Source organism: Lactuca saligna, chromosome 7, assembly GCF_052625555.1.
Source record: "Lactuca saligna cultivar CGN05327 chromosome 7, ASM5262555v1, whole genome shotgun sequence".
Lineage (NCBI taxonomy): Eukaryota > Viridiplantae > Streptophyta > Magnoliopsida > Asterales > Asteraceae > Lactuca > Lactuca saligna.
The window spans coordinates 128,010,464-128,021,486 of record NC_136423.1 but is presented as its reverse complement, the minus strand read 5'-3'; positions in this window follow the sequence as shown (position 1 = coordinate 128,021,486).

Below are 11,023 nucleotides of genomic sequence, written 5' to 3'. Positions count from 1 at the left end.
ATTAGGCCATATGTTGGGCTTTTGTTCATTGTTTGACTTTTGGGCCTTTGGATAGGACCTTGGTCTTGAATCAAGCTAAGTTGGGGGTAAAGTAGTCTTTTACCCCAAGCTTACACTTATGGTTATGTATTGGAATCTAATTATTAATTGGGTGTTATTTTGATGTTGATAGCTCAGGAATCTGTCATCCAACAGGTAGAGTTTTGTCCGCATGACTTCAGCAGTGTGAGGTGAATTTTCCTTTAGTAGGAACGGGTCGAATGCACCAATACGGGCCCATTTTTGCATGTTAGCATATGTCAGACTTACGACCGATACCCGGGTTAGCCCAATGTAGATTATATGTTTCTGGACATCAGTCCGATGCCGGGGCAAGCCAGAGGAATTTGTGTATGCTTGATGTCTTCGTGATTCTTCATTGTGTATGTTTATATGTTCCGGGCTTCGGTCCGATGCTAGGGCAAGCCCAAGGAATGTTTAGATTATATGTTAGGTGTTATATGTTCTGGACTTCGGTCCGATGCTGGTGCAAGCCCGACGAAGATTTAGCTTTTATGTTATGTTATGTGTTTATGTTATATGCTTGTTGATATGTTATAAGTATACCGGACTTCGGTCCGATGTCGGGTGGGGCCCCACTATGCTTGTTGATATGTTATAATGTCACACCCCAAAACCAGGAACGGCGGAAACATTCTGGGGCGGAGGACGTCATGTATAATATCAACAACAATGTAAAGTAGTAAACAAGCAACAACATCATCCATTGCATTAATAAAATAATTATTATACAATTGTATTCTGTCAAATTTTGATAAACACTAAAGCATAAATAAAAATGAAAGGTAAGTCTTGAACAAGCTCCATCTTTCTTTCTCCTTGCATCGGTACATGTCTATGATGACCTGAGGATACAAGTAATTTTGAAAGCGAGTATCAGCTTTGAAGCTGGTGAGATCATAAGTATTTAGTGTCTTAATTTGTATGTAAGAATTTGTAAGTCTATGTATTGTAAGAATTTGAAAGTGTATATAAATTGTAAGTGTTTGAAAAACCCTAGAATCCCTATGATTCCTTCTAGTATATAAAGGTGTCTTCTACCAAGACCTAACTGTTCTGTGTGTGTGTGTCTCTTGTAAGAGGATGTATTTTCCAAAGTATAACTATCATTATCCAAAAATATAGTTTGTACATTAATGTTTAAGTGAGGTTATCACTAAAAATATGTAATGGAAAAATCAATGTAGTACTATGGTGTAGTGTCGAACTACAACCGTACCTATTACCTTAAATCTAGGGTAATACTTCCAAGTATTGTAGTATTTGATATAAATAACTACATCGATACTCAACTGCCTTATTTGAAGGATAAGGTATAATGTGATGTCTAGATCCCAGACTATACGTTCCCCTATCAAAGGGATTTTGGGACCTACCCACGACCCCTGCATGAATGCAAGCTGTGAGCATCCACATTACTAATGATCATGTATACTCGATATAACTATCACAATTGCGGTGCGATTCATCAGTATAGTTAGATCCTGAACTGGTTCCATGCTATAGCCCCTAGTGACGTCTATTCTATGTATATGTAAGTGTACTCATGTAAATGTGATCATGTAATTGTACTCATGTAAGTGTGATCATGTAATAGTACAGTAGTGTACTGTAATGTTCTACGTGTGCTAGCTGTAATGTGTGTTCTCTCTATCTAGCAAGTATAGTAATGTAGTCATTCTGGTATAGCTGTATATGTTCTCATCCTAGTATAGTTGTATATGTTCTCGTCCTAGTATAGTTGTATATGTAATGTACTGAAAAGTTCTAGAAAGTATTGACTCATGAATGAACTGACTCATTGTATGATATCGCGTTCTAGTAATTATTCTATTATCTTCCTAAACTACCCATATGGTAGTTTACTAGTAATCTATCTGGTAAGTATGGACATGGATGTATACCCTCGCTACCCAAGGGCATATGTTAAACTGGAAGGACCTTTTATGACTATATATGTACACATGATATATAACTAATATTTAAACGACTTTCGGACGAATACCCAATATCCCACCAGACCACATCTCAAGGCGCGAAAAGGAAATAGGGTGGATAGCCTTCCTAAGTCTTTTAAACATTTCTTTTATAACTATACATATAGAGGCATGCAATTTATAATATAAAAGCATAAATAAGTTTTGTAAGACATTTGAAATATAAGTATTATTTTAAGAAAAGATCGACTTGATGTCAATCTATAAAACAATTTGAAGGCATAAGTTTAATAAAACAGTTTAAGTATAAGGAAACATTTGTTTGAATCACAGTTGTAAATAAGTTCGAAAGGTAATGTACGGAGTAAGCTGTACAGTGTAAAAAGGAGTTTAAAACATATAAAATGTTTATAAAAAGTCATTTGAAGGAAACTGTTTGGTAAAACGGCTAATGAGTAGCCAAATCATTTGAATGTTGTATATTAATCACATGTGATTGATGTAATAAGTAATATAATCCTACTTACTAATCACATGTGATTGACATAATAAGTAGCATGATTCTACTTGTATCCCCCCTATAAAACATTTAAAAAGAGTTTAAAACATTAGTTAAGGGGTATGAACTCACATGATTGAAGTGGTTGATTTGAGATAGTCTAGAGAAGAATCGAGCAGAACTTTGACAGGAAGAGTTGAAAGCGGGGGAAAATCTCGGGAATCTCGGGAACACAAAACCTTCCTTCGGGACTTGAAGGTGAAAACCAGGGCTTCGGGAGGGCTTCGGGAGCTTAACCGCAGAGTTTCAGCACGAGAGATGGAAGAATGGAGCACCTAAACCCGGCACCCCAAGAGTTCTATTTATAGGGGCATTTCTGGTGTGCCACATCATGGCTAAGGTTGGCCACGTCGTGGGGAGCAAGCCTTATCCCCTTCCGTTGATTGGATGCCCTCAGTCACTTGCCGGGTCGTAGCCAAGCTGTGCCACGTCGTGGGGGCCTGACAGCCTCGGATTTTGGACCCCGAACTTGTAAAAATCATAACTTTCTCATACGAAGTCAGATTTGGACGTTCTTTTTATGTACGCTCACGGTTTGAGGTTATCTATAACTTTCATTTAGATACTTAAGGCTAAAAACTATTGTATTGAAACTTCGTGTTTTTCGTTTAATCGGTGTTGCCGGTTTTGCCGAGAATCTTCGGGTGGTCATAACTTCTTCGTTATAACTCGGATTTTAGGGTTTTTATATGTACGAAAACCTTGATACGATTCCTACTACTTTATTTAAACCAAATAAGATTTTAGGAAAGTTATATTTTGACCTAAATTTGATTGGTTTTACATTACATTGTCTCGAAATATCGGGTTGTCACATTATCCCCCCGTTAGAAGGAAATTCATCCCGAAATTAGAATTTCAGCAAGGAAGTATGCACGAATGATCGAGTCGTGACGAGGAAACTTCCTAATCGATTGGTTCTAGTGCACCTATGTCATAACGGGTTCTCGGTTGGCATTCCAACGAACTTTCACTAACTGGCGATGGCGTTTCTTCGTCTGCTTGACCTCTCGGTCGAGGGTCACTACGGTTCTAATATGAAGGCGAGGATCTCGATGAGTGGACTTGCAAGAGTCCTAACGGAAAGGTATGGTTTCACGATCGAGATGCGAAGAGTAGAAAAGTACGTTACTGAGTTCGCGGAGTAGGTCTAGTTTGTGTGAGGCACAGGACCGATTCTGATAAGAATCTCGGAGGAGTTCTGAAAGGATCCTTTTCACTTGGTCACTCACTTGGAATCTCAAAGGTTCCTTTTCTTGCGTAACCTCCCAGTCAAAGGCCATCCCTTGCTGGGTCAAAGTCGTACGAGTTTCTATAGCTTGCGAGGAGTTCTGAATGAACTAAGGCAGTAGGTCGGTAAGACTTAGAATCTGGTGAAAGACTATCGGCGTCTCTGATGTCGATAAATGCTCAATGGTTTTGACAAATTGCAAGAGTGCTCATAATTTCTCACATTACAAACAGTGTGTCTTTGGAAATTTGACTCTTCAATTTCCAAAACTCGTGCTTTGAGAACATCGCTAAAAGTTCCTCTGAAGGAAATGTTTTCCCATGGGTTCCTTCTTACTACAAGGGTAGATAAGTAAGTCATTACATGGAGAAATGACGAACTGATCCAGGTAAGAAAGATGTACCCTACTCGTTTAGCTCATAAAAGCTATGGGCGTATTGGTCCTATCCGAAGGGTATCACTACGGACTCGAAGTTTCCGCATCGAGTTCAGGAGATAGTCTTCCGGACATCTTTCCCTGACACTCGAACTGGTGATATTCGGATAATGGATCCATTCCTGGAAGTAGTTTCTTTCTTTGCGTTTGCTCAACCATTTTGTCTACGCGCAGCAGAGATAACGATTTCTAATGAAAAATCTCGACGGAGTCTTCGATAACCGAGGTACATGCAATGCGATCCGTCGATCTCTGGAAGAATATGACCGAGGTTCTCTAGGGTGAGAAACCTAGTCTTCTAATTCTATTTATGTGTAGTTCGCTAAGTTGTCCAAACTGTTCTTGTATCTCCGTGGGTGTTTAAACTATAAGGTGATCTGTTTACGGGAGTCGTACTGGGTTCTATGCTTGTTCTCATGACGATGTGATTACTCGTACTTAGGCAGTTCTCCGTCCTGAAGTTCATATTAGAATTCATACCTAGTTTTACAATCACCCTTTCGTGTATACGAGTCATATATAATTAAGGTTGAAAAGGTAGTCAAATAACTGGTTCTTCTTTAAGTTCACATCCCATCGGGGAAAAAAAATTTAAAGTGGAATCATCAATTCTAAACCTGTAGAACCTTGATTATATATCACTCTTATGCATACATCCTTCAGTGATAGATCAACCACATGAATCCCTGGATTAAACTTGACGTACTGCACGAGTGGTACTTCGGGGATTTCTTCGGAAAGAAAATAACTAATAGGTACTCCTGGAATGAGTACTTCGGTGTTCTGATGTGACGGTTTCGCTGGAAAAGTGATCTAGAAGAAATAGATGTACGTATGAAGCTGTTTTCATGAGGATCAAACTGAATCAATTCGTATGATAATGTCGAAATCATACTGAAACTTAAAGACATTGGATTTGAACATAAGACGTTTACAGACAAAGCACAACCGTGCAACCATGAACAGAGTTACAGTACTTTAGATTTACCATAAGACTATTGCTGCGAATAAGATATACTACAAAAGAAAAGTACACGCAGCACGAGAATTCCTACACAGACAGGATCTCGCAAAAGGTAAGACTCTAGTTGCTCTAGTTTTAGATAGTTTATAAGTTTGTTACAACGAAACGCCTAAATTACATTTAACGTGGTTCCGGAGCAGGCTCTCATGCGGCTGTGATCTTGAGAATCTTCCCGTCTGCGCCAGAGTTTTGTGTTATCGAGCAATCCTTCTGGAGGTGTCCAATTTCACCGCATTGGTAACATATATGGACAACACCCACATTGGTGGTGGAAGTGAAACGTCGAGTAGGAGTTATGGGGATGCGGGTTCTTTCCTTTTTCGAGCAATCTCTCTTATAGTGCCCAAACTCTCCACAATGATAGCAAGTCTGGTTCCCTTCGGCGTTGGGTGAATTGTTGATCGGTTTTGATAGGCTCTTGCAGTAACGTTTGGTGTGCCCCTTTTTGTTGCAATTTTTGCGTTGCAAGGCTCGGCAGATTACCTCGTGGTGGTAATTGCACCGGTCGCACTTCGGGAGTGTTCCTTTGTATGGTCTGTTCGGTACTGGGATGGCAGAGGTTTCCGCTTGCTATTGTTGCATGGAAAGTTTTCGGGGTTTCTCGCGTTCTTTCTGAGTTTGACGCTTCCGTTTCTTGTTCTTTGGTTTTTTGCTTTGCGGGCCTGAGGCCGTTACCGTTTGGTGACTTCCTAGATGGATACCACGATTGGAAACTTCATTCCCATCAGTAGCATTGACTGTGCTGTTAGCGCTACGGTGCGCAAGAACCGCGGTTACGGCAGCCACTGCGGCAGCTGTAACTGCCATTTGAAAGGTAGCGGCGTCCATAGGAAAAGTAGAGGTCTCGTTGCTTGGATGGTTGTTTCCGGATGACGACATGATTCTGTTAACACGAAAGAATAAAGATTTTGTGAGCGATTCTGGTTGACCCTTGATGTATTTAGATTGTTCTTGAAAAGAGTAAGAGTATGATCTCGAAAGTTTGACCTACATCCCTATGATGCAGTCCTAGTAAAGAATGAAAGTATGTTCGCGAAGGTTTGACCTACATCCCTATGATGCAGTCCTAGTACGGAATGGGAGTATGTTCGTAGAATGGTCGCAAGACGTTTGTCGTTCGAGCTGAGGTATCATGGGTTGGTGAATAACAAGATCAAACCACGGAAAGAGACTTGGAAGTGTCTCCGGAGATAAATCGCTATAGTCCAATGACTTGACTAAAGCATGTTTCATATAGACTCCAATGAAAGTATGATAAGAGTACTTGAATGAAGAATGACACAGAAGTTAGCCGGCTGTCAATATCTTTGATATTCACGATGTAAAGATTCTGGAAAATGACCTTGTAAAGGTCTTACATCATATCCGCAGAAGATAGTTCCTGACAGCAGAAAGACCTAGCTAAAGTACTTACGGAACAAGAAAATTTCCTAGAAAATGCCACATTAGGTATAGACAGAAAATTACGATTCTTCTTTATAAGGAAATAAAGTAAAGCGTCTACTACTGGCGACAGTCATCACTCTGGTGAACTCTTAGTTCAGCCAATTGACGTTCCATGTCAAGTAGGTGTCTTTCGTACACCATCTGGCGTACTCGAAGCCATATGACTTCAGCTCGTGATTCAGCCAGTGCTTGCAGCAGGGTTTCATGGTTTCTCTCTGACCTCTCATGAGCATCTTCTAGACGAACGGTGCGGAGGGTATGCCTTCTAGCATAGGCGACTACTTCTGTGATCTGATTTAGGGTTGTCCTTCCTTGAATCTCCTTTCGGGCCATTCTGCGGACCAAGATTGGCAAGACTCTATCTGCTGAGCCCCCATTGCTCAAGTCGGAAAAGCTTCGGTCGCCATCAAATAGCATAGATTGATCTTGTCCTTGGCTCTATATTTCCAAGCATTCCACTCACTCAGGGTCGGGCCATGAAAAAGCCGGACGAGGGTTAGGAATTGGAAAGGGAGCTGCTCGGGGTAGGTTTTCAACCTCTGCTTCGGAGTTAGCATCATACGAAAAGTCTTCATCATGGTGATCGTTCAACAGGAAAAAGATGATCATTCTTTGGTTATTCTCCAAACCAACCAGCTATGACTTCATTTGGAAGGTACTGGTTGTCGAGGGGATGGAGTCCAGTTATGTTTTCTATGCAAGAATTTAAGGGTAAGAGAATAATTATTAGACAAGCTATCTAGGTAATTATTTAGAAAACCTTCATTAGTTACATCGCTATTTGTGAAGTGCATACCAGCTATGTGTAATCTAAACAGGATAGACCTTCGAATAAGTGACCTTAATTTCCAAATTCACACAGAATAGGGGTAAGGCAAACTTATCACAGATTCTAAGTCTATAACATCCTAATTACATATAGCCTTAGTGTATCCACTTAGCAACTATCAACTTAGAAATGAAGATCCCGTTTTAGTTCTCAAGTATAAAGTACTTCTAGTAACACCAAATACTCCTATAGTATTTTAAAATTTAATGTTATGTTCTATTGTTCTCATTGTGGTAGGGTTGGTAAGATTTTAGCATTGTTGCAACCACACACTTAAGCTTAGGCACATGCTAGTCAACCCTCGGATAATATAGGTGATCAGGCTATATCTTCCCAGTTTTGACTATATGTCTCTAAGCCCACTTGTGTTGTCCAACAGTCGTAATTCTTTTGTACTGTCCTAGTGACACTTATTGTAGTATGAATGCAGCACGTATACTTACTTAAATATTTTACTATTTAAAGTATAAACTCTTGGTCAGAGTATTTTTAATCCCTTATGTATTTATAGTTAGTATATCTTTTATGGGTTGATATACTTAATTCACTATAAACAATGCTCTGCTACCAATCTGTCACACCCCAAAACCAGGAACGGCGGAAACGTTCTGGGGCGGAGGACATCATGTATAATATCAACAACAATGTAAAGTAGTAAACAAGCAACAACATCATCCATTGCATTAATAAAATAATTATTATACAATTGTATTCTATCAAATTTTGATAAACACTAAAGCATAAATCAAAATGAAAGATAAGTCTTGAACAAGCTCCATCTTCCTTTCTCCTTGCATCGGTACCTGTCTATGATGACCTGAGGATACAAGTAATTTTGAAAGCGAGTATCAACTTTGAAGCTGGTGAGATCATAAGTATTTAGTGTCTTAATTTGTATGTAAGAATTTGTAAGTCTATGTATTGTAAGAATTTGAAAGTGTATATGAATTGTAAGTGTTTGAAAAACCCTAGAATCCTTATGATTCCTTCTAGTATATGAAGGTGTCTTCTACCAAGACCTAACTGTTCTGTGTGTATGTGTCTCTTGTAAGAGGATGTATTTTCCAAAGTATAACTATCATTATCCAAAAATATAGTTTGTACATTAATGTTTAAGTGAGGTTATCACTAAAAATATGTAATGGAAAAATCAATGTAGTACTATGGTGTAGTGCCGAACTACAACCGTACCTATTACCTTAAATCTAGGGTAATACTTCCAAGTATTGTAGTATTTGATATAAATAACTACATCGATACTCAACTGCCTTATTTGAGGGATAAGGTATAATGTGATGTCTAGATCCCAAACTATACGCTCCCCTATCAAAGGGATTTTGGGACCTACCCACGACCCCTGCATGAATGCAAGCCGTGAGCATCCACATTACTAATGATCATGTATACTCGATATAATTATCACAATTGCGGTGTGATTCATCAGTATAGTTAGATCCTGAACTAGTCTGTGCTATAGCCCCTAGTGACGTCTATTCTATGTATATGTAAGTGTACTCATGTAAGTGTGATCATGTAATTGTACTCATGTAAGTGTGATCATGTAATAGTACAGTAGTGTACTGTAATGTTCTACGTGTGCTAGCTGTAATGTGTGTTCTCTCTATCTAGCAAGTATAGTAATGTAGTCATTCTAGTATAGCTGTATATGTTCTCGTCCTAGTATAGTTGTATATGTTCTCGTCCTAGTATAGTTGTATATGTAATGTACTGAAAAGTTCTAGAAAGTGTTGACTCATGAATGAACTGACTCATTGTATGATATCGCATTCTAGTAATTATTCTATTATCTTCCTAAACTACCCATATGGTAGTTTACTAGTAATCTATCTAGTAAGTATGGACATGGATGTATACCCTTGCTACCCAAGGGCATATGTTAAACTGGAAGGACCTTTTATGACTATATATGTACACATGATATATAACTAATATTTAAACGACTTTCGGACGAATACCCGATATCCCACCAGACCACATCTCAAGGCGCGAAAAGGAAATAGGGTGGATAGCCTTCCTAAGTCTTTTAAACATTTCTTATATAACTATACATATAGAGGCATGCAATTTATAATATAAAAGCATAAATAAGTGTTGTAAGACATTTGAAATATAAGTATTATTTTAAGAAAAGATCGACTTGATGTCAATCTATAAAACAATTTGAAGGCATAAGTTTAATAAAACAGTTTAAGTATAAGGAAACATTTGTTTGAATCACAGTTGTAAATAAGTTCGAAAGGTAATGTACGGAGTAAGCTGTACAGTGTAAAAAGGAGTTTAAAACATATAAAATGTTTATAAAAAGTCATTTGAAGGAAACTGTTTGGTAAAACGGCTAATGAGTAGCCAAATCATTTGAATGATCTATATTAATCACATGTGATTGATGTAATAAGTAATATAATCCTACTTACTAATCACATGTGATTGACATAATAAGTAGCATGATTCTACTTGTATCCCCCCCCCATAAAACATTTAAAAAGAGTTTAAAACATTAGTTAAGGGGTATGAACTCACATGATTGAAGTGGTTGATTTGAGATAGTCTAGAGAAGAATCGAGCAGAACTTTGACAGGAAGAGTTGAAAGCGGGGGAAAATCTCGGGAATCTCAGGAATCTCGGGAACACAACCTTCCTTCGGGACTTGAAGGTGAAAATCGGGGCTTCAGGAGGGCTTCGGGAGCTTAACCGCAAAGTTTCAGCACGAGAGATGGAAGAATGGAGCACCTAAACCCGGCACCCCAAGAGTTCTATTTATAGGGGCATTTCTGGTGTGCCACGTTGTGGCTAAGGTTGGCCACATCGTGGGGAGCAAGCCTTATCCCCTTCCGTTGATTGGACGCCCTCAGTCACTTTTCGGGTCGCGGCCAAGCTGTGCCACATCGTGGTGACCTGACAGCCTCGGATTTTGGACCCCGAACTTGTAAAATCTGTAACTTTCGCATACGAGCTCCGTTTTCGACGTTCTTTATATGCACGTGTAGCTTAAAATGTTATCTACAACTCTCGCTTAGACTTCATTGGAAAATTTTGACTTTATTTTTAATTATTAATTTTTAACGGTTCGGGACACAAGAAGTCCGTTAAAAATCCATAACTTCTTCATCTGGTGTCCGTTTTCGTCAGACTTTTCGCTATTGCGCTACTAATGTTGAGACCTTAGATTCTCATTTAGGTTGTTTTGGTCAAAAGTATCTCGAGCTCTATTTCGAGTTTTTAGCTGTCTACTACTATACCCGAATCTTGGAAAAATCATAACTTTCTCATACGAAGTCAGATTTGGACGTTCCTTTTATGTACGCTCACGGTTTGAGGTTATCTATAACTTTCATTTAGATACTTAAGACTAAAAACTATTGTATTGAAACTTCGCGTTTTTTGTTTAATCGGTGTTGCCGGTTTTGCCGAGAATCTTCGGGTGGTCATAACTTCTTCGTTATAACTCGGATTTTAGGGTTCTTTATATGTACGAAAACC